This window comes from Alligator mississippiensis, chromosome 2, assembly GCF_030867095.1.
Source record: "Alligator mississippiensis isolate rAllMis1 chromosome 2, rAllMis1, whole genome shotgun sequence".
In the NCBI taxonomy this organism is placed as follows: Eukaryota; Metazoa; Chordata; order Crocodylia; family Alligatoridae; genus Alligator; species Alligator mississippiensis.
Genome location: NC_081825.1, coordinates 201,882,090 through 201,904,554, shown reverse-complemented (window position 1 = coordinate 201,904,554; position 22,465 = coordinate 201,882,090). Strand labels below are relative to the sequence as shown.

The window sequence follows — 22,465 nt, the reverse complement described above, 5'->3', positions numbered from 1 at the left end:
GCATGGGTTTGTGGCAGGCAGATCGTGCCTGACCAACCTAGTCTCTTTCTATGACCAGGTTATGAAACGCCTGGACACAGGAGGAGGGGTGGATGTCGTATACCTGGACTTCAGGAAGGCCTTCGATACGGTATCCCACCCCATACTGGTGAACAAATTAAGAGGCTGTGATGTGGATGACTGCACAGTCCGGTGGGTGGCGAATTGGCTAGAGGGTCGCACCCAAAGAGTCGTGGTAGATGGGTCGGTCTCGACCTGGAAGGGTGTGGGTAGTGGGGTCCCGCAGGGTTCGGTCCTTGGACCGATACTCTTTAATGTCTTCATCAGCGACTTGGACGTGGGAGTGAAATGTACTCTGTCCAAGTTTGCAGATGACACAAAGCTATGGGGAGAAGTGGACACGCCGGAGGGCAGGGAACAGCTGCAGGCAGACCTGGATAGGCTGGACAAGTGGGCAGAAAACAACAGGATGCAGTTCAACAAGGAGAAATGCAAAGTGCTGCACCTAGGGAGGAAAAATGTCCAGCACACCTACAGCCTAGGGAATGACCTGCTGGGTGGCACGGAGGTGGAAAGGGATCTTGGAGTCCTAGTGGACTCCAAGTTGAACATGAGCCGGCAGTGTGACGAAGCCATCAGAAAAGCCAATGGCACTTTATCGTGCATCAGCAGATGCATGACAAATAGGTCCAGGGAGGTGATACTTCCCCTCTATAGGGCGTTGGTCAGACCGCAGTTGGAGTACTGCGTGCAATTCTGGGCGCCGCACTTCAAGAAGGATGCGGATAACCTGGAGAGGGTACAGCGAAGGGCAACTCGTATGGTCAAGGGCCTGCAGACCAAGCCCTACGAGGAGAGACTAGAGAAACTGGACCTTTTCAGCCTCCGCAAGAGAAGGTTGAGAGGCGACCTTGTGGCTGCCTATAAGTTCATCACAGGGGCACAGAAGGGAATTGGTGAGGATTTATTCACCAAGGCGCCCCCGGGGGTTACAAGAAACAATGGCCACAAGCTAGCAGAGAGCAGATTTAGACTGGACATTAGGAAGAACTTCTTCACAGTTCGAGTGGCCAAGGTCTGGAACGGGCTCCCAAGGGAGGTGGTGCTCTCCCCTACCCTGGGGGTCTTCAAAAGGAGGTTAGACGAGTATCTAGCTGGGGTCATTTAGACCCAGCACTCTTTCCTGCTTATGCAGGGGGTCGGACTTGATGATCTACTGAGGTCCCTTCCGACCCTAACATCTATGAATCTATGAATCTATTTATTTAATGAGTGCCAAGGACACTCAGTATTCTCACAAGATTAAGCTCCTTTTAACATGATACCAGTTCTGAAAATATTCTTCCCCTCAATTTGATGGATTATCATGATAATTTCAAAGCAAAGACTATTTTTAAAAACAGATCTTTAGTTCTGTTTTCCTTCGCTAATTCCTAGGCTTACTGAAAAAAGCAGGATGCAAAGCCCCCTTATTTGTATACATCACCACTATGACATGCACTGTTCCAAATCCCATTGTACCTATCAAATTGTGAGAAGAGCATGACATGTGAACAGAGGCTTCACACACATTCTTTATCCATTCCTGTACCAGGAGGAACATTTTTGTCCTCTAGAAGACCCAACAGGTGACAACAGCTGCTATCTACAGCCCTTCTGACAAGACACGTTCCACTCTTGCTCACTCTCTCATACATCATCATCGGCAATCTCTTGCAGCTGAGGATGACTGTCTTCCATGATTGCCTTATCTGTGGGTCTGAAGATGACGGTCAAGGCTAATCCAGGATCAACAGGTTCTACTGCAACTTGGGCATGTTTACATGCAGGATGGGTGGCTCTGGTTTCTTGGTTCAGTCTGTGACGTACTGTTTCTGCTGCTTTTCCATCTTCTGTTGCCCTTGCTGTCATCAGGTTTCAAAGTACCAAGAACCTTGCAACAGACTCTTCTTCCATTTGGGGTTGTTCTTCTCCCATGAGTTGATGTTGCATTTTTGTAAAATATATCCAAACGCAAATTAAATTAGATATTGACAGGTTATGAAGCCAAATTGTAAACATAAACTATTTTTAAATATTAGATTTGTTTTGTGTCCTTTTAAGTACAATTGGAATTTAAATAATTTTTAAAAACTGTTGCTGTATTAAAAACATAAGACATTATTCATAAAATATCAGATCTGAAATAGCAGTGAATGAAGGCCAGGAAAACTATGAGAATGTACTTAATGGATCTTGATGGTATGCAGAAATCCTAGATCAATATAAAGTTAGACAAAGCTTAAAGGAAAAAAAGCCCCCAAAACCAAACATAAACCCCCCAACTACCGAGACAATTCAGAACAAAACTAGGGGTGCACTAACAAAGAATTTTTTTTGGCTGATACTGATGGCTGATTATTAACCAGCCATATTGGCCAACACCAATCCAACTGTCAATGTGCAGCCCAGCAGCTTGGACAGCAGTTTCTGGACAGTAAGCTGGGGGGGGGGGGAGCGGGGGAGGAAAACGGGAAGGGAAGGGACATGGCGGAGGGGGCAGATCAAGGTCTTTCACGGTGAGGGAGGGAGTGGGACTGGGGCAAGTGTTGCCCAGCCAGGGCAGACCAGGGCATGGAACAGAGCCAAAGATGGCTCATCCTGGGAGCAGGGGGTTGGCTCCCACCACTTCATGCACGCCAGGGGAGGCGTGTCTCCCAGATTTGTGCGTGGGGCAAGGATGGGCTGCCTGCCAGGGGCTATGCCAGCCTCTTCTCAGAGGGCGGTGGGGGATACAACAGGGTGGACTATGGCCACCCCAAAATTCCCCATAGCCCCAAATGGCACCTTCTCTCAGCACAGCCACTGTCCACCCTGCCCCTGCCTGCAGCCCAGGCTCAGCCGCCCCCCACCCCCAGCCAGGAAGCGAGTGCAGCCCCTGGCCCCGGCTTGCTGCTGGCAGCCTGCCTTTGCCCCGTACACACATCTGGGGGGCACATGACCCCATGCCTCCCCTAGGGTGCACGCAGCAACGGGAGCCACTGCGCCGGATGAACCGCTCACGGCTCCATCCCACACCCCGCCCCAGAAGGGCAGCACCTGCTGCAGTTCCACTCCACCTTTTGTCTGGTCCTCGGTGCGGACTGGAATCATGGCAGCGCTCCCCCATGCTTGGAGCACTCCGATTGGCTGTTTCCATCAGTTAATCAGAGTGTGAATAAAGCATTACAGACAGAAAGATTTAGGCTTTTATAATATTAGAATTGTCAGCCATATTGGCCAAAAAAGCCGACTGCTAATAATGTCAATTTTCTTTTCATCAGTGCCAATAAAATATGCACCTGTAAACAAAGCCAGAGTTAAAAAAAAAAGGGAAAAGGTTCTTCTGGAAATAAAAACTCTTTTGATAGGGATAAGGTCTAAATTGTGCCTGTTGTTGCAGGGTTCATTTCTGGGGAGAAAAAAGCAGGCGAGAAAAAAAGTTGAGGGAAAAAACAGATTCACATCTGACTAAGTCTTGGAAATGGGACAAACTGTCCAGACCATTGTTCTGTTCTGCACCAGAATGTTCCATGACCCATGTACTCTACTCCCAGCGGAGCATCACTACACAGGTTCATGCTCCTGTAAAAGATGAATGTAGCAATTTTAACTAGTCTTATTTCTGCAACTGAGAAATTTTCTTTAATAAATGTTAAAGACCTATTACTGTTTTAAGTTGCTAAATATGAGAATTGCATTGCTACAAAATAGTATGTTTCATAGTCTAGTACAAAAAACTTTAACAAGTAAAGGAAGCATTTCCACTATTACTTTGTGGGTCCTTCAGAATTAGAAGAACTTGCTGTATTTAAAATTTTCAAGTTTTTGGGAAAAAATACAATGTGCACGTATGTTCACATTTTCATTGCAGATAGAAAACAGGAGGAAAAATATTAAAATTAAGTTATCTGATAAAATTCAAACATTCTGCTCTGAACAAAAACTTAAGGCTTCAGTAAAATGCCATTTTTATTGTTAAATACTGTAAAAGGTAAGCCCCCTCCCAATCAGTATGGGGAAGGCTTGTCTTGGATTTGAGTGCCAGCCCGGGGAAGGTGGCAGCTCAGCTCTGTCTTTGGCCTTGGGCTCAAGCCAGGGCTTAGCTGCTGCCTGCCCCAGGCTAAAATAGCTTGTTTGGCAGGGGCAGGACCACAAGGCTGGGAGAAGAAGGGGAACCTACAGGCTGGCCCCCACCCCCTGCTCCTAACCCAGTTGCCCCTTACCCTTTAGCTTCTGTTCCAGTCCTTCCAGCTCTGACCCAACCCAGCTAGGAGCTACTTCTGCTTGAGCCTGGCAAGGCTGCCTTGGGGCTGGGTGGGGCCACCAAGTCCAGGCTTGGCCATCACTGCTGCTGAGTGCCACAATCTGGAGCAGAGTTGCAGCAGAAAGTAAAAGGAAGGGGAGGGAGGCAAGCTGCAAGTTGGAGCAAAGGCTGCCCCAGGCTGGTACCCTGCTCCTACTTGAAGCCTGCATCCCCATCCTGTTCCCATCTGCAGCTTACTGGGGGAGAAGGGGGGGAGCAGCAAGGAGGAGTTACAGGGACACATGGTGAGGGACAGGCAGCAGGGGAGGCAGGCATGCTGGGTGGGGGGGGGGCACAACAATGGGCTGACACCTGGCCCCTTACCCCCCACTTTCAGCACTACAGCAGTGAGTGGGGGGGCAGAGGAGGGGAGACAAATTTAAAGACGACTTTCCACAAATTAGTTTCTATACATGGCAAATCATAACAAGTTTATAAATTTTCCAATGTGCAAAATCTATTTATGGGGGGGGGTCATCTTAAATTCAAAACAGTCTTCAATTCAGGTAAATACAGTAATAGGCAATTTTACATGTACTCTAGGCAAACCAAGACTTCAATAAAAGGCTAGATCCAATTGGGAATGCAGGCAATTGGAAGTTAGGAATTACCATACCAGACAGTTTAAGTACCTGGCCCCAGAGTGGAATCTAGAATCCTGAATTAAGGACCTATGCTCTTTACTGCATATGTTGGGTAAGAGTTATACATCTCAGAATTGGATCCAAAACAGTCAGTCGATAAATGAGGGGCCATGTAAAGCTTGTCAACAGAAAACATTGAATTCAAAGGGGCACCTGAAATCATGCCCTTGTCTAAGCTTATACAGCACTTTAGACATACCCAGAGAGCCCAGAACTCTACATTGTGAAAAGGTGCCCTTTCTTCTGAAGCTACCTCTTAAAAGAGAGGGTTGTAAAGGAAGTGATGGTGCTGGAGGACTGGAACTCATGTCTCCTCTTTCAAGGGAGTTTGCAACTACAAGGCTAGAGCCATGATTCTTCTCTGGGACCCTACAAATCTTGAAACTGTGCAGAAAAAAAAAAGAAAAAAAAAAAAAAAACAACAGAAGGGGGCAGATAGCTTCCATCCAGGCTACTTAGTTAGACCCTCTCTCTCAAGGTGGGAGATGTGGAACTAAACTCCATATGGCTGAGCACTCTACCTCCACGCTCTAGGGCACAAGCGCTTAACCTCTGGCTCATGGGCCAAATGCAGCCTGCAGAGCCATTGTATCCAACTTGTGGGACTCCCCATGGGTTGGGAAATTTGGTAGTGGGGAAGCAGTGGCCACCCTCCCCTACTGCCAAACTCCCACTCCCCTTCCCCCTCAGCACCAGGGCTGGATCAGGCATGGGCCAAACTTCCCCCCCTGCCCCCAACTGCAGACTGAAACAGGTGCATACCCCCTTTGGCCCCCACTTCCCCCAGCCCCCCCCCAGATTAGGCATGGGCCATGCCCCTGGCCTCCTCCACACAATAAGACAGGGTCCCACCTCTGTGCTGGATCCAGGCCACCACCAGCCACAACCAGCCTATGGATGTACTGGGCACTACCCATCCAGTCCACCAAGGAAAAAGGTTGAGCACAACTGCTCTACATGATAAGAGCAGCACCACAAATTTGTCCAAGTGTTAAACGTGTTCTTAGAAAACCTACTAAACTGAGCCCTGTCCCTGTAGTCACAGGGCTCCAACTGTGCCCTCATCTACCCTTCTTTTACACATAGCACGTTGTAGGATTCTCCTTATGTTTGGGGTTTTATATGAGGATCTGAAGTGGCAATTTTTGAGGAATCCTTAGGTAAATGACTGCTGTAAATGCTCATGAGACAAACACCAAATCCAATTAATGGTTTGAAGCAATATAAGTTATATTGGACAGGAAGCGTCAAGGCACATAATGAGTATTACACCATTAGAAATTAAACATACCTATGAAGATCTGTTTCAAAGATCAATCAAATTCTTAACCAAGAGCATGGGAAACAACACAGTTTATTAGTATGATGTGCTGCCATCCCACTGATCACTTTGAATGTATATTAAATATTTCTTTCCCCCACCCATGTCTGCCTCATCTTGCAGAAGAAAGGCAGGAACAGTTATTTGCTCACATTCAAAGTCAGCGCATGTCTCGACTCCTAGCCCCATACTCTACTTTCTAGATCAAAGACTCTCAAATGATGATCTATGGATCATAAGTGATCCTTACAGAACTCACTGGTCACTATCTCCAGCTGCTGAAAGCTAGCAAGCTTAGGATACATCCCACTTTCTTATGAAAAAATGTACATATATTGAGAAAAATCTATGAAATTGCATGAAGTTATTTTTACAGGGAAAAAAATCATCATGGGTTTTGAAGGTCAGAAAAAACAATTAGATCATCCAGCCTGACCTTCCTTCCCATTACAAACCATTAACTGTGACCCAATTAATCCTGGATTAATCCCAATAACCTGACTTGGGTGTCTCCAGGAAATGCATCAAAATGGAATATCCACTACTTCATAGCTTGAAACAAACCCCTAAAAAGGTAAAAATTAGTGTCTTATTTCTAGTTTTTGAAAGCTTCAGCTTCCAATCCATATAATCATTGGTCAAGAAAAAGCCTGAATGAGTATCGTATTTACTTGCAAACCACACACATACTTTCCCCCTCCCTAACCCACTCCACAAATATTTATTTATTTATTTATTTAAGACAGCCCTAAAAAAATTGTGGTGCATATCTTAAGCAAGGCAGCTGATATGTTTTCATTGCAGTATTAATATTTTCATAGCCGCTCTCAGTTTAGTGGATGAGGAAGATGCTGAAAGCCATTTTGCAGCACAGCTTCTCCAAGAAGCAGCCAGCTCTAGACCATGACTATACATTTTATATTCTATACATTCTGCCTTCCAAAAACAAGGTGCGTGTCTTGACTGGGGGCATGTGGTATGTGATAAAACATGATAAATGGGTATTCCTTGATATCCTGACCCTACCAACTTCATATCCTGAAAAATTCAGCTTTAAAAATTATACTGTTCTATAATCCAGAATGGCACACATTCTTGCTTTTCATCCAACAGTAAGACAGCGGGTGTAACAACTGCCCCAGTCTTACTTACAGAGTATTTTAATAGAGAAAACAATACAGTGAGATGCATCAGATAGTAACTGGTCACACCTGAAGTGGAAGACTATTTCTCCATCTGATCTGAACAAAGACTGACAAGTATGTTTTTAAACAAGATGTGTGGAAAATTCATCCATACAGCATAAAGATCTGTTTTAAGAGAAGCTTGAATATAATTGCCAATAACTGACAGATGCAGACAAAATTACATCAAGGGGAGTCAGAAGAGGTGATGGAATCTGAAGGTAGAGAACTTCAGTATTTTACTGCAATACAAGATTAAGCAGGGAAAAAGGAGAGATAAGGAAACTAAGATAATAATACTAACCAGCCATCTGCTGCCCCACAACTGGAACCACTTGGTCTAGTTCCACTTTTTTCCTAGTCTTAGAGTTGCAAGGAGGTTCCTCTTCCCTCCCCATCTATGTGCAGCCTGCTTGCCAGCACCCTATGCAGTCACTGATTTTTAAAGTTTTCAGGCCCTGTTGCCAAAACATACAATGGCTTATATAGAAACAAAACCTAGAAAGTATCCCACCACACACTACTCTCAGACAAAAAGTGTAAATTAAAAGCATGCTACCCTCTAGCATGACCTTCTTGTGTTGAGAAGATGTAATATTCCAAGCAAGAAAATAAAGTTCCTCTGTCAAGGGAACCTGCTGGACCATGCTGCTTTAACTACTTGGAATTAGCAAGCCCTAAGAAACATCCAAAACTGAAACTGAGGAGAACATCCAGGATGGACCATATCAAGCCAGAATTAGAGAGCAGAGAGCATTTTTTTTTAAATAAGAAACAAATTAATGATTGTGTATCTGATAGTGATATCATTTGAAGAGCTTTTTGAATAGATTTATAAAAGCTCTAGCAGTAGTCTGGCAAAAATCTAGACTAAGAGGCACTGTATTTTTCTGCCTAGAGAGTACCCAGCAGACTGAGCAACTAAACCTTAAGAAAAAGGTCAATTAAATGTCTTGAAAACAACAGACAACTCATCCAGAGATTAAAGATTTAGATAATTTGCATTAAAAAATGCACTATATCTCCAAAAGAATTATGCAAGCCTTATTGCTCTGTTTGTCCCTAAAATATTCAGTTTTGTCCTAAATTATATCATGCTTTCAAAAGAGACAAGGTAACTGACTGCCTGCTTATTTGGAAACCCCAATTCTTCTCCCCCATACCCAACCCGTACCCCAAGTTTAAAATAATTTATTAGCTGGTAAATTAATTGAAGTGAATGTCTAAGATCACTAATCCATGAAGTTTACATGAAGGTAAATCTTAAAAAAAAAAAACAAAAAAACCAAAACCAGTATCTGAAGTTCTTCAAGAGGTGATGCCCACATATATCCACACCTACAGCAAGGATTTGCATATCAAGCACTCAAGCTTGGAGACCCTTTGCCTTAGTAGCATCTCTAGAGCATGAAATAGCCCCATCCTCTCTACTATATTGGCACAAATTATGAAAGGGCAGTGCAAACCCCCTGCTTTTCAGAATCCTGTTTTGTATTTGCCTCCATAAGAAGAAAGGAAATATGGCAGGACAAACACTACATCTGGATGAACTTCAGTTACTGACAAGTATCTTCTTCTCCTTTAAGGTACTGTTCACATGCATATCTCCTACTGTAAGCAAATCCAAAGCAGCATTCATGTACCTGGAAATGGGTGTCTCAGTCCTAGAAAAACAGGCAACTGAAAACCACCAATACAACATTTATCCTGCAGGTTTCTATGATACGAGACTCATGAAGCACTCTACCTCTTGACTTGCATAATGAAGGCCAGAACCAGGGCAAGGCCCCGAGATTCCTTCTCTATCATAAGTTCCTAATACCAGAACTATTACGGATATACAAATGCCAGAAGGATCACCCAGACCTCATATTGGGTTGTATCCACCGAGAGGCATGGGCAAGAAGGCTTGCAGAACTATGCTTATTCACAGATTGAGGTTCAGGATGGGGAGGCCTCCATTTAAGCTTCCTAACAGAAGGACTGTCATTTCCTCTTGACATCTAATGTAGATAGATCCATTACTGTACAACCCCAGTATGTGAAATTGATGTGGGAAACTCAGTCCTTGATTTCCTCCTTGTGGCATTAATGAGAAGTCCACCAAAACATTCTCTCTCGTATCCAGGGGGCTGTATCACGAACAAGTGTATTTGATGGTGAATGCACCAGAAGTATTTCCCTGGAGAGAAAAGAGAATATTGCACCATGCTAGCTGCTCTTCTCCCTATACTGCACAATAGCGTTTATCATAATCTGTATATAATGCCCTTTTACGCAGTGCAGGAAGCCTTGATAAGCTTATCAAGTCACACTGTGTTCCAATTAACATGGATTCCCTTCTCTGGTGTTCAGACACCTGGTTGCCCACCTAACATTAAGAAACATCCATCAAACATCCAACCAAAGGATACAAATGTAGGCACTCCACTGTACAAACTAGATTCGTCTTTCCAGCAGGCCAGGAAAGAACAAGCCATAGAAGAAATGTTATCCTTACTCAGATAGTGCTTCCCTGAAATGTATACTGTTCACCTAAAGTGAAGTCTAACATACAGGAAGATGCAGGAGAAGCCCCACTGCTGAAGAACGTGCAGACAAGTCTTTGCTATCATAGTGATAATTTATCAGCAGGATGAGATCTCATGAAGACTGGTAGAAACATACCCTATTGTCCTGAAGTCCACAGTGGTTCCCCTACTAGCTGAAATTTCTGCACAGGAGTCAAACTGGACTTCTATGCTTCCTCCCTTTCTCTTTAGAACCAGGAAGTAAGTGTTACAGAATCCTGTTCCCCACAGCTTCTAGTGTCCCTAAAGCCATCAGGAAGGAAGTCTCCTACTTCAGCTAGAGCCTAACAGAAAGGTCCTGAAAAGGGACTAGGAGGGCAGGAAGCAAAATTAGACGTTATAAATTAGATACAGGTCTGCCAGGTTTTGCCCCACCATCTGATGGGGTGATGATCACTACCAGGGAAAGGGACTGTTAACAGACAGTCCATAGCTTTAGTCTGGTAGCTCCAGTGTCCTATATTAAGAGCAGTCTTTAAAGTAGAATTAGGCAATTTCTTCTTACAAGTCAGAGCTCCTGAGGTGACAGTTTATTTGCAGCTTGACAGACGTCTCTGGGAAAGAATATAAAGCTGAAAACTTTCTGATGAATAAAAGCAGGGGTAGGCAAAATACAGCCCTTGTATCCAGCCCACAGCTGCCCCTGCAGTGCTCTGCACTGGACCAAGCCCTACCTACTCTTACCCAGGGCAGCCTGGGCTACATTTCTGCCTGCACCTGCTCTAGCATTGGCCAGTGCACACAGCTTCCCAGAGGAGCTGCTGCCATTGCTGCAACAGACATCTAGGTACTCCTCGACTCGTCCCCACCTCCAGTTACCCTTCCCTCCTGCCCCTGCTGCACTGCTCCAGGCAGGGGGGGAAGCTGCAGCTGGACAGCTCCTGCCCCAGTGCCTGGGGCTCCAGCTCCAGACCACCTTTGGCCACCTAGCACGATGAGCAACCACACGCAGGTGGTAGAGTGGGTGGAACATAGTCTGGAGCTGGAGCTGTGCACACTAGGGCAGGAGTCTTCCAGCTGCAGCTTCCCCCCTGCCTAGAGCAGTGCAGCAGGAGCAGGGGGAAGAAGAGGAGCCACCGCTGCAGGGAGGAAGCCAAGCAGTACCTGGGTAGTGCTGTCAGCAGGTGTAGGGCAGGTAGGGGTGGGAGCCCAGTGCAGGCTGCCCCAGGCAGAAGCAGGCAGGGCTTGGCTGTATGCAGAGTGCTGTAGGGGCAGCTGCAGGCCAGATGGTAGGGGAGAGGAGGGGCCGACACCTGTGCCAGTGCCCCAGCCAGCTTGCTGCACATGCCTTATGACCCCTCTCCCTCTCCCCTCACCCCCAGCAATCTCCTGGGACCTAGTGCATGGGCAGCCCCTACCCCCACACACATGTACCCCCATATACAGACCCCCCCACTTTCCACATGCACACAATATATAAGAGTAAGACATCATTTTGACCTTTTATACAAATCATTGCTATATATATTACTCAAATACAACTCAGGATTTTTTAAATAAAATTAAAATGTTATTGCAGATGTTTGCAGACAAGGTTCCTTGGGTGAATTTGATATCTTATTAGACCAACCCAAATGGTTGGAGAATAGTTATTAAGCAAGCTTTCGGGTTCAAAAACCCTTCGTCAGGCTAAGGAAACTTCAGCAGTTGGTGTGTGCTCTTCCTGGATGTTTATAGACGTTTGATTTTTAGTTAAAAAAAACCCAACAAATTGTATACTGTAATTCGTTAAAATGATGTCTACTGAAAGATTTACTGTGTGCCACCCTGAACAGCTTGCCAAAATGCATTAAGTGGCCCACCAACCAAAATAATTGCCCACCCCTGAATTAAAGGGTGAGCAATGGAAGCAGCAGAAGAAAGGAAGCTTGTACAAGGACAGTTCTGAAACGTTAAGAGTCTGTCAATATCATAGTTAAGGAACCATCCTAAATTGCTACTCCTGCATCCCTCATGAAATGGATGGCTCCATCTGGTAAATTTAAGATGTAGTAACATTTCATTTTACTTGTGGAACTCTGTTCTAAAATTCTAATGTTATAAAAGCCTTAGTCTGTCTGCAATGCTTTATTTGCACTCCGATTGGTTGCCTGAAACAATTAGAGGGCTCCAAGAGCATTCCAAACAGGAGGCAGCGAGGCGCTGCCATGACAGAGGGGCTGGCTGGCCTTGCCCCCCCCCCACCCAGCCCTGCTTCCTGCAGGCAGCGGCAACTCCCAACCCATCCCCCCCACCCCGCATCATTCCTGACAGGCAACTGGCTAATTCAAAGATAAAAATACTAGCTGAATGAAACTTACAGGCTAACACCTGACAACACTGGCTTGCAGGCAACTCCTTAAATAGAAATAATGACATTTATGCACCTCTAACGTTACTTCCCATTATTTCACAAGACCTATTGGATCCCTGCTCTGAACTAATAGATTCCTAAAGAAAATTTAATATTCAACTAATTTAAACTGGCTCAGCAGCGACTAAAGCAGACCGTTTTTTCCAATAGAAGGAATATTATGAGATATAAAATTAGGATATTGCCTGCTAATTTCCCTAACATGTACAGATAATTTTTTGTACTATTGAGCAACAGCTGCAAGATATATCTACTCTGCTTTCTCCACTCACACAATGCAATACTTTTTAAAATTTAATGACATTGAGATAACTTGTCTATTGATTAATGAAAAATCAAGTAAGTAAAAAAGTCACTTTAATGATGACATGTTAATAGTGTTGAAACTAAGACAAAAGTTTGAAATGGAAAAAAAAACCAAAAAAACAAAACAAAACTGTACTATAGTTTCTAACAGGGACCACTTGAAGCCCCAATACCTCACTTTGTTTTCACATTAAGATTTTAAAGGTCTGACATAACCCATAAAAGTTACAATAAGCTTGGTAAAGGCTACAACTGTCCTTAACTAAACCTATCTATCTACTGAAGTGGAAAGTACAATCACCTATTGTCCCAAGGCTGTTAGCTTGAGCCATTATGAAAAGCAGATACAAGGTTTTCAACAGAGAAGCTTTAAGTGATTTTTCTGGGCTTCTGAACTGAAAACATGTCCTGAATAGTGTGCATATTCTTTAAATATACTTAAGGACCAATGATAATACAAAACGTTCTACTCACCTATTTCATGCAATCTGTAACTGTCCATCCTATAAATCTAAATTTAGAAATTATTTTGAATTGACAGCACTGTATGCTGGGAAAGAGAGCAGGAAATAAAAGAGGTTCCTGTTTTGCACCAGAATTGTGATTCAAAAGGGTCTGGATTAGTAGCAGTTCTTCGAAAACAGCATAAGCAGAATAGATTCTGGGTCTTCCCATTATTAAACTATGGGCTGAGGAGCAGATGGCAGCTGTGTAAGCCTAAGGAAATACTTATGAAGGACAGTGGGAAGAATCCCAAATACCAAGATCAAAAGATACCAGAGAAAAGTCTCCATTCAAACAAAAACAATTTTGGTAGACCCAGGCCAGGGGTTCTCAACCTTCTTAAAACTCAAGGCACCCATCAGAAAATGCCAGTTCTTTTTTTAGTAGTAAAAGCTGAGTACAGAAAAATTAAGAAAGCAATTCTTCTGTTGCAAGGAACTTAGCAAGACCATAACAGGTTGCAATGTTTTTTAACACTACAGATTCCTACTTGAAATGTCTGGGTTTATCATGTAGATCATGTTTACACCCCTAACATTATATGGCACCCTTGAAAGGATCAAGGTACCCCAGCAGGCCACAGCACTGGTTGAGAATCACTTACCCAGGCACTTTAAAATCCCAAATATAACCCATCATACTGCTCCACCCGAGCACCCCTAGCCTAACTATGAAAGGGGAAATCCTGGATTCCTGCTTTTACCCCCAGTGCTACTTGTACATTTTGCATTAGAAGTCACTGGATTAAAAGCAGAAATAGTACAGGGAATAGTGACTGGAATCAAAGACTTTACAGATGAGTCCTATAACCAACAGACTGGAGTGTCAAGCTTCCTCAGGTGTTCTCCTCCACCCTGTGTCCAATTTTGGGCATTGTTGTGCGTAGTAGCTTAACAAGAGTGAAAAGTAACCTCACCCAGACAAAATGTTAGGGTATCACCCTATGAGGTAGAAAATGTGTGCGTTGCGGTGGGGCGAGTTTGAACTCTTCAAACACAGGGAACTGTGAAACTGGGTCTCCCACTTCCTTAGCCAGTCCTCTAATAGACTACTATATAATAAGGTAGTACCATCCTCCTCCTTACAACCACATTTTGAAAGGAGGCAGTAAACCCTGGTCATCATTTACATCAAAAAAAGATTCACATACCCCTGGGAATGGGTTTCAAGCTTTGGATCCCAAGAGTCTAGAACCACCTGCCTACAGCACAAAATTAGATGCCTAACCGCCAGAGGCATGTTGTTTAAGACCCACCCTGTGCTCAGAATGTCCTAATCCTTTAACTGCCATTTTGAAGCACCCAGGTCCCCCAATACACTCTACAGCACAAACATTGGACTCAGGACTGCTGATTCCACTGTAGGGGTGAGACACCTACTTGTAGGCACGAGTGTCATATACTGGATTCAGCCCTAGCGACAAGAAGTGAATGAAGACGTTACTAGGGGATTGTAACTGTAAAGAGACAAAGGAAGCTACCCTTTATCAAAACTACTACTGTGGCAAGATAAGTAGTTAGAATTCCAGCACAGATAATAAAACTAGACCAGGAAGTTAGCCTGTTACCATCTAAATTTGACCTCTACAACCAATGGAGGAAAAAACAGAGTAGATGGGGGGAATCCTACTTTACAAAGGACCAAACAGCATAAGGATCTTCACAGAGGTACTATGCCCTGCAGACGGTGAAGAATTCTTGACTCTGGTTGACGTCACTTTTTATTCTGCGTTTTTTTTGTACTCGTTTACCTGAGAGAACATGTAGTTTTTCTAAGTCTGGCCACTTAATTTAATACTTAAGTACTTAACAGTAAAGGTAGCTTACAAAAGAGAAGGGAAAAGCAACAGCTACCAGAAGTGATGCTGGAGAAGTAAGTGGTAGGATATCGCTTAACACACTTGAAGTCATTCACATATACTTGAGACGTTTCTTGCTTATTACCTTACAATGGCAACAGACAACAGGAAGCAAGACTTTCTGGTTAAGTCTTAAGTGCACAAGGATTGATTTTGGCATCAGAAAAAAGGTCAAATTCTACAATTCACAAAGTGAAGCTATTCTCTTTTGGGAGATGGGGAGGAGGGGCATTTGCAGTGTAAAAGTCAGCCATTTGTTTAAACAAAAAATCCCAGTCTTTGTATGCTTTAAATTAAGTACAAATAACTTATCACATCTTTAGAATTTTACTTAAAACTGTGCATGAATGCAAAAAGCTCTTCATTTTGAGCCAGAATACAGTAACTTATCCAGTAAGCTGTCTGATACTCTTATAAGTATTCCATATACAAGAGCTCTCCTCCGCTTTTCATTCAAATCTATCCTGTGAAGAACTTTGTAGGGAGCATATCTTGCCGCATCTCCTGTTTTTAACTCCAAAATTAGTGTTAATTTCTGCACTTCAGGATTAATATAAAAGAGAAAAGATAAAGTTACAAAGGCTGAAACTTCATTTTAATACATGAAACTGACACTTAGACATTCTCTCTGTCACTGGCAAATTCTTAAAAGAAAAAAAATGGACTTGTGATTACTGTAACTTTCCCCATACAAAAAATGTTTTAATGCTAACGCTTCCTGTAACAACTTAATTATTCAAACACTATTAATAAACTAGTTATTTTAAAATTCTATAAACAGACTGACTATATAATTAAATTCTTTCTGAATCTTATGTAAATTATAAATTAAAAAATAAAATCCTATAAAACAATATACATCACTGGTTGATGTAAAAAAAAAAATAAATAAATAAAACACCCTCATCTTTGTAAAATTTAAAAAAGTAACAAAGCAAAGAAAACTTGTTACAACTAAAATGCAGTTACCACCATGGAAAGGATGCAAAAAAACCCAACTTCTTGTGTACTGGATTATTTTTCTGCATTCGACTGTACTTTGTACATACAGTTCTCCAGGAATAGTCAGTCAATATAATTTTCCTTTTTGCACGGTCTTCTCCAACAAAGAAAAAAAACAACAGCTGCACTATGAAAACTGGATTGCATTTTCTCCTCAAATGGCAGGGACATGGACTAGACACTAAGACCTGAAACTACTTTTTCTAAATTCCCTAGATCTCAAGATGACAGTGAACAAGTAATATGTAGTTTAGCTGGTCTTGAACATCATGATGATGGAAGACAGTGTTTGAATGATGTAAAAATGCTTAAATAGTAGTGCCTTAAAACATCCAACCATGGGCCACTGCCTTTAAACAACATTCAATTCTAGATTTCTGCTCATCTAGACCAGAACAAACTATCATTCCTCATAAATAAGCAGCCTATTTCCAAATGTATGCACAGAACAAATATAACATTTAAAAAATAAGTTATTTATGTAGCAGCTCTATTATTACTTGAATCTCACTGAAAGTCTGAATCCTAGAACGACTCAAAATTCTGGTTTACAGGGGGGCTCAAATAGGAGGGAGAAGCACAGGCACACTTAACACAGTTCAAGATGGGATGCTTAAAATCCCACATATAAAAAAACATGCAAACATCCAGTATCAAAAAACACTGCAGAGGCTCAAGCCATGTAATAGCTAGGGCTGTATGAAAGGCAAGTTCCATTGAAAAATTAGAAGTAATTTGCCTGATTTGGCTTTGTTCCAAATTAGAACAGAACCAAAATGTGCCCAAGTTATCCAAAAAGATATATATTGTTTAAAAGTAGTCTGGAATCAGTTGAAACATTTCAACAAAATAAATATAGTTTACCATCTATGTCCACTCCCAAGTGAAAAAAGGAGAAGTTGATACTGCCAGATCTCCTTCCTCTCCTCTCCACCCACCTTTTTTCTGTAAAGCAAAGTTTTGGCAAAAATAAAAATCATTTCCCAAAGCTGCATTCTCTGACAATTGTTCCATCTAGGTCTTATGACTTCAAGGGGGAAAAATCATATATAATAATTCCTAGACATGCAGCATCAACATTAAAAGACAAGCTCAACTACAGTATGGTTTTTCTTTGATTTTTTTGAGAAGTAACAGTCAAACTATGCCAACTCACTTTATCTACAAAAAAAAAAAAAAAATAATAATCAATACCAAGATGTCATGACCTCTAACTTAGTTTCCCATGTAAACAGAATACTGAAAATGCCACTAAATTTTTAGTAAGGGTGAGGAGGAAGGGGGATGACTGAAAGCTTATGGAGGGACAGGCAAAGAACGTATTGCACAAAGCAATTATATGATATAAAAATGCAAGTTTCATTTTCATTCCTGTTTACATTTTCTGTGTAGCCTTATTTAAAAGTTCACAGCAAACAGACAGATTAGGTCATGAAAGGGGAGTGTTATTCACAGCTAAGTCTCATGAACGATATTTCTTGCTCTAAAAGTAGCCCACCAGCATCATCAACATCATTCCTACTAGACAACAACCTAGTAAACTACAGTGTGGTATCTGCCCAGAGTCACAAGTTGTTCTGACACCAACAGCTGACTTGGAAGCATCTCTGACATGGGAGGCACTTAATACCAGCTTCTGAAAGAGTAGGAGACTGAAGGAGATTACACATTGTGTGCATTGACTACAAAATATCCATTTGCAGCTGCAAGTGAGGAAAGATGTTTGAACATAAACTAGCCACAGACAACCCACCTAAACATAACTGATCTGGTGTTTATTTACAGATGAGAAAAATTATTGTATTCCTGATCTTGAGATTCTTGAATTAATCTGTACAATTACTGAAGACTTTCAAACTACATTACTGTATCTTTTTTTTTTTTTAAGATACTAATCAATGCCCAAATTAGTGGGATCAAAAATAAACCATTAAGTATCCACTTTTTCAAAGGCTAAAAGTGAAATACTTCATTCTAGAGTGCCAATCTTTTCAGCAGGCGTGCCACAACTTAAGTCCTGTTTTTTTTGCCCGAGTGCCACTCTGATCATCTTCCCTGCCCAATCTGTTGATCTGCTTTCTGCTCCCTACTCCCCCTCCACCCCCGCAGTCTACCATGTGCCACACAGAAGCTTCCCATGCCAATTGTAGCAAACATACCACAGGTTGGCCACCACTATTCTAGGCCATTAGTTGATGGATCTATCAAGTTATTGTTGTTTTGAAGTTTTATATTTCTTCTTAAGAATCAATTACATAACACAATTACATTTTCAATATCAGATGAAAGAAAGTTTCCAAGAAAATACAGCCTCACTGGTAATTCATAGCTGAGGGCAAAACAGTTCACCAAGGTTTAAACAACTTTCACATATAAAAAAAACAAAAAACAAAACTGTAGTCTGCATTAACTTGTATTTTTTTAGATAATTATACACAACAGACCCAAAGCTGTTATGACATAAATGATATTTCAATAACAGTATGAAACAAAACCAGAAGAGGAGCACTGTTATTTTTTTAAACCAGTAGTTCTCAACTTTTTTGGACTTGGGCACCCCTCACTGGCTTTGAGGCACCCCTCCACAATTTTGTGATTTAAATAGCACCCAGTTTAAAAAAACCTAAATGTATGTATAGCATTACCTCCTTGCAGAGGGGCCAGGCAGTAAGGGTGGAGGATTGGTCAGGCAAGGACAACCTGAGCCTCTGTTTATCTGCTCACACTACAAGTAGCCCTTCAAAACGATCTGGCACGACTCCAGCAGACTACCTGGTTGAAATTGCTTTAAGCTTTTTCAGAGTTGCATACTACTATCACTGAAAATGATTGTACTAATTGCAATTATGTTGAAGTATGACAGATTTTTAAAAGACTTCCTCCCCCACTTTTGTTTTTTTCCCCCATGCAACCCAAATAATCCTGAAATAATTAAAAACTCTCCAGAACTGAAGAAGGAATCCAGCAGCTTCAAAAGGTTAGGTGTCACAAAATGAAACTAGTCACTAAAGCTAACCTTTCACATTATATACTTCAAACATGAAAGTATCAGGCATAAACTACTTACAAATACTATCTTGAGATACACAGAGAAGAATGGAAACACCATCTTTTTCTTGTGCTGTACATGAAAGCCTTCAATGCTTCCCATCAGTGTCTTTGATTTGGTCTAAAAGTGACAGTATATGCTTCCGAGAGTGGAGCAGACCCAAGGACAGATTTTTAAGAGGGGTTTAGATACAGAGGCATTTTTCTAAAGCACTTAACTATGCTCAGAAAATCTGGCCTAAGTTAAAAGGGGTAACCCTGCCACAGTAGCTCAGAACATGACCTACACTATTAAATAATTATGAATTCAGTCTGAGCTGTTGCATTTCAGTCTATATCCTTTCATGTGTTAATAATTTTAACAAAAATAATTATTATGCAAGCTCAAAGTGAAAGACATTTTAAATTGACTTGTAAAATGTCCATAGCTATTTAGGCCTTAAAGAAAGAAGCAGCTACCCAAACTGGAGGAGAAAGAATTGAATATTAGTAAGAAGTTATGGCTTAAGTCAGTATATTCACTCAGATTCCTAGAGAAGGCTGGGTTGAATGCAATCTAGGGACACTTCCTTAGTGACTTTAAAACTTTTAAGTACATGTAAATATGGCTGCCTGCTTTTGCCTACTCTCCTTACTGTAAGGAAATACAAATGCACCCAAATAAATAAATGTTCAAGACTGACAAGTAAGCAGGTAAACCAGAGACAACAAAAAGTTAAACCTAACATAAGCTTAACATGCCACATGTGCAGTGCTCCAGTTCTCCTGACAAAGACATGACTTTATGCAGTAACATTTAAAAGTATGACATATGGGAAATAGCAACGGAGTGTCAACCCTGCAATCAAGGTCTTTACTTCACTCGTGCTTACTTTCCAGCTTCAATGTTATGCTAATCATTTTAAATTAACTAATTAAAATTAATTAATTTGCAAAAACTCTGCATGTAGACAATATTTCAGGTTATTGAATGTATCTCATTAGTGGTCATAACACATGCAGCAAGGTTTTGCAAACAAAAAAAAGCATAAGCCTATTTAAAAACCTCATGTTTCAAAACTCACTTAAGAAGTACAAGTTGTACTATCATCACAGAGCTCGTCTCTTATTAGAATTAAGGTGTGGTGGTTAACATACTTTTAATCCTAGTCAAACTGAACCCATGATGTCCAGCATTCCTGTCTCCTACCCCAAGGAACATCAGCTTTTCCTTCAGTCTGGGACCCCGACTGCTTTTGACCAGGTAACCCTTAACAGAAGAACATCCAGGGGCAGATGCATGAGGCAAAAATCTCTGTTAAAGTACATCTGTGGATAGCTTCTTGATTCAGCCTTTAAGGAGTCATGGGGCTTCTTCCAAACTTGGCAGATTCCCAAATGTCAATGAGAAGTTAATACCACTTGCAAGCAGGTACTGCACTTCCACAGTAATGCTGACCCTAGGATCTGCAGCTGCACAAGACCCCAAGGCAAAAGACACAGTCCACAGGTTTTCCAGGGGGCAACGTACGTCATTCCAGCCTCTCCACTCCCTTTTTGTTTATCCAGTCTCTGTATGCAGCTCCTTTCCAGACCCTGAACATACTGAGCATTCCCAGCAGGGTCTGAAGCATGTACTAGTGGTGTAGAAGCACACCATAACAACCTAGAGCAGCAACACTTGGAGACTGCATTACAGACAGACATAAAATCATTAGTGGTTATGAGAAATACTCAATTAATTGTTTAGGAACAAGAAAGAGCACAGACCTATTTTAAACAAGTAGGGAGATTCTGGACATTCACTGACAAATGCAGCTTTGGATGCTTATAAGGGTTATTTTGATTTGCCTCAATTCATACAACTGCATTCCCACACAACCTAATTTAAAAAACTTACTCCAGAGGTGGATCACTTCATTTAAAGACACCAATTTAAAAAACACACAAACAAGCGGTGTTAATGCTTAACATTACAGAAAAAAAGGTTGGGTTTTCAATGCCTTTTGTGAGCTGCCAGTACCACCAGTTTGCACATGCCAGGCATAAAGAGGAAGCCAGATTTCAAAGAGACAAAAAACAAAAACAAAAAAACCCCAAAACACTTGCAATTTGACTCCTGGGCAGGAAAAGTACTTTCCAATCCACCAAAGGACATGCAGTTCTGAGCTGAAAGCATCCCACCATGACCCAGTCTATAATGTCTAGAGGGGAACAGAGCTTTGAAAAGAAAATTGACAGCGCAGTTTGCAGCACGAGTTCGAACGGACAAGACGCAATCTCCAGGGGCCAGAGAGGCAGATCCTGACCAGCCAACATCCAGCCTGTACTTAACCACCGCTACACTTCTTAAAAAGAGAGAGAAAAAAAGAAACACAACAAGAAAACCAACGCCAGCAAAGCTGGGCAGGCCACACAGCTCCTCTCACGGAGGGGGGGGGGGGGGCGGCAGGTTGTGTGTCAGTCCTGCCTGGGGCCCAAGCACTGTCCCATCTCAAACCTGTTCACACAACACCCAAAAAGCATTACAGGTCACAGACCAATTGCTGAAGAATAATAAAGTAAAATGATCAAATAAAGTAAACTAAAAGAATATAAAATAAATCAAGCAAGAGGAGGCGAGCAGAGGGGTGGGCTGAGCAGGCCCTGCCAAACGAGCGAGGCGCGGATGCAGAGCCCATCGCCGACTTGCTTGGAGAGCCGCAGCGCCCCCCGTCGAACCGGGGTGGGGGGGGGGGCAGCCCAGAGGGAGGGGGACTATGCCCGCGCCCATCCGCGGGCCCGGGGCTCGGACGGGGGGAGGGGGCGAAGGGGGGGAACGCTGCACCTGCGCGCACGGGGTCCGCCCCTCCCCCCGCGTAGACACTAGCGCGCCTGGAGCGCGGCCAGCCGTGGGGCCGGTCAACGGCCGCAGGCGCCCTCGAGGAACCCCTGCTCCCTCCGCCTCCCGCTCCGCGCGCGACCCCCTTCCGAGCCCCCGCCTCACCGTGGCCGAGCGGGCGGGGGTGGTCGCCCCGCGTGGCCCCCGCCTCCTCCGCTACCCGCCGAATGCAGTGAGCAACACCCAGCGCAGCCCCCCGTCCCTGACCTACTTTCCGCCTGGCTTGCCACCGAACGTCGCACCACTAACCTACTTTCCAGCCAATGGCTGCTCCCCCCCGCCCGAGCCCGAACGCGCCTCTCGGCCAATGCGCAAGCCGCTTGCCCCAGCTCCGCGCCCAATCGCGGCCGGGCCTCGGCGCTCCCCCGCCGGCCAATCCGGACCCCCCTTTGCGGAACGACAGCCAATCATAAACGGTTCTTGGGGTTGAACTCCCGCCTCGCGGAGCCGGGAGGGCGGAGCAGCTGTCTGGGTTTACGCACGCGACGCTG

General features: G+C 43.1%; 1 protein-coding gene across 4 annotated transcripts in view; it reads right to left on the bottom strand.

Annotated features, from left to right (window-relative positions):
* Positions 1-22,242, bottom strand: part of BMAL1 (basic helix-loop-helix ARNT like 1) — an 86,464-nt gene extending 64,222 nt beyond the window's left edge. For 2 of the 4 annotated variants that reach the window (XM_019476821.2, XM_019476824.2), the window contains exon 1: positions 22,080-22,179. The gene's annotated coding sequence lies outside the window, so the exon portion shown is untranslated. The other 2 variants (XM_014602270.3, XM_019476822.2) reach the window with 2 other exon arrangements.
* Between the last annotated feature and the right edge of the window lie 223 nt (positions 22,243-22,465).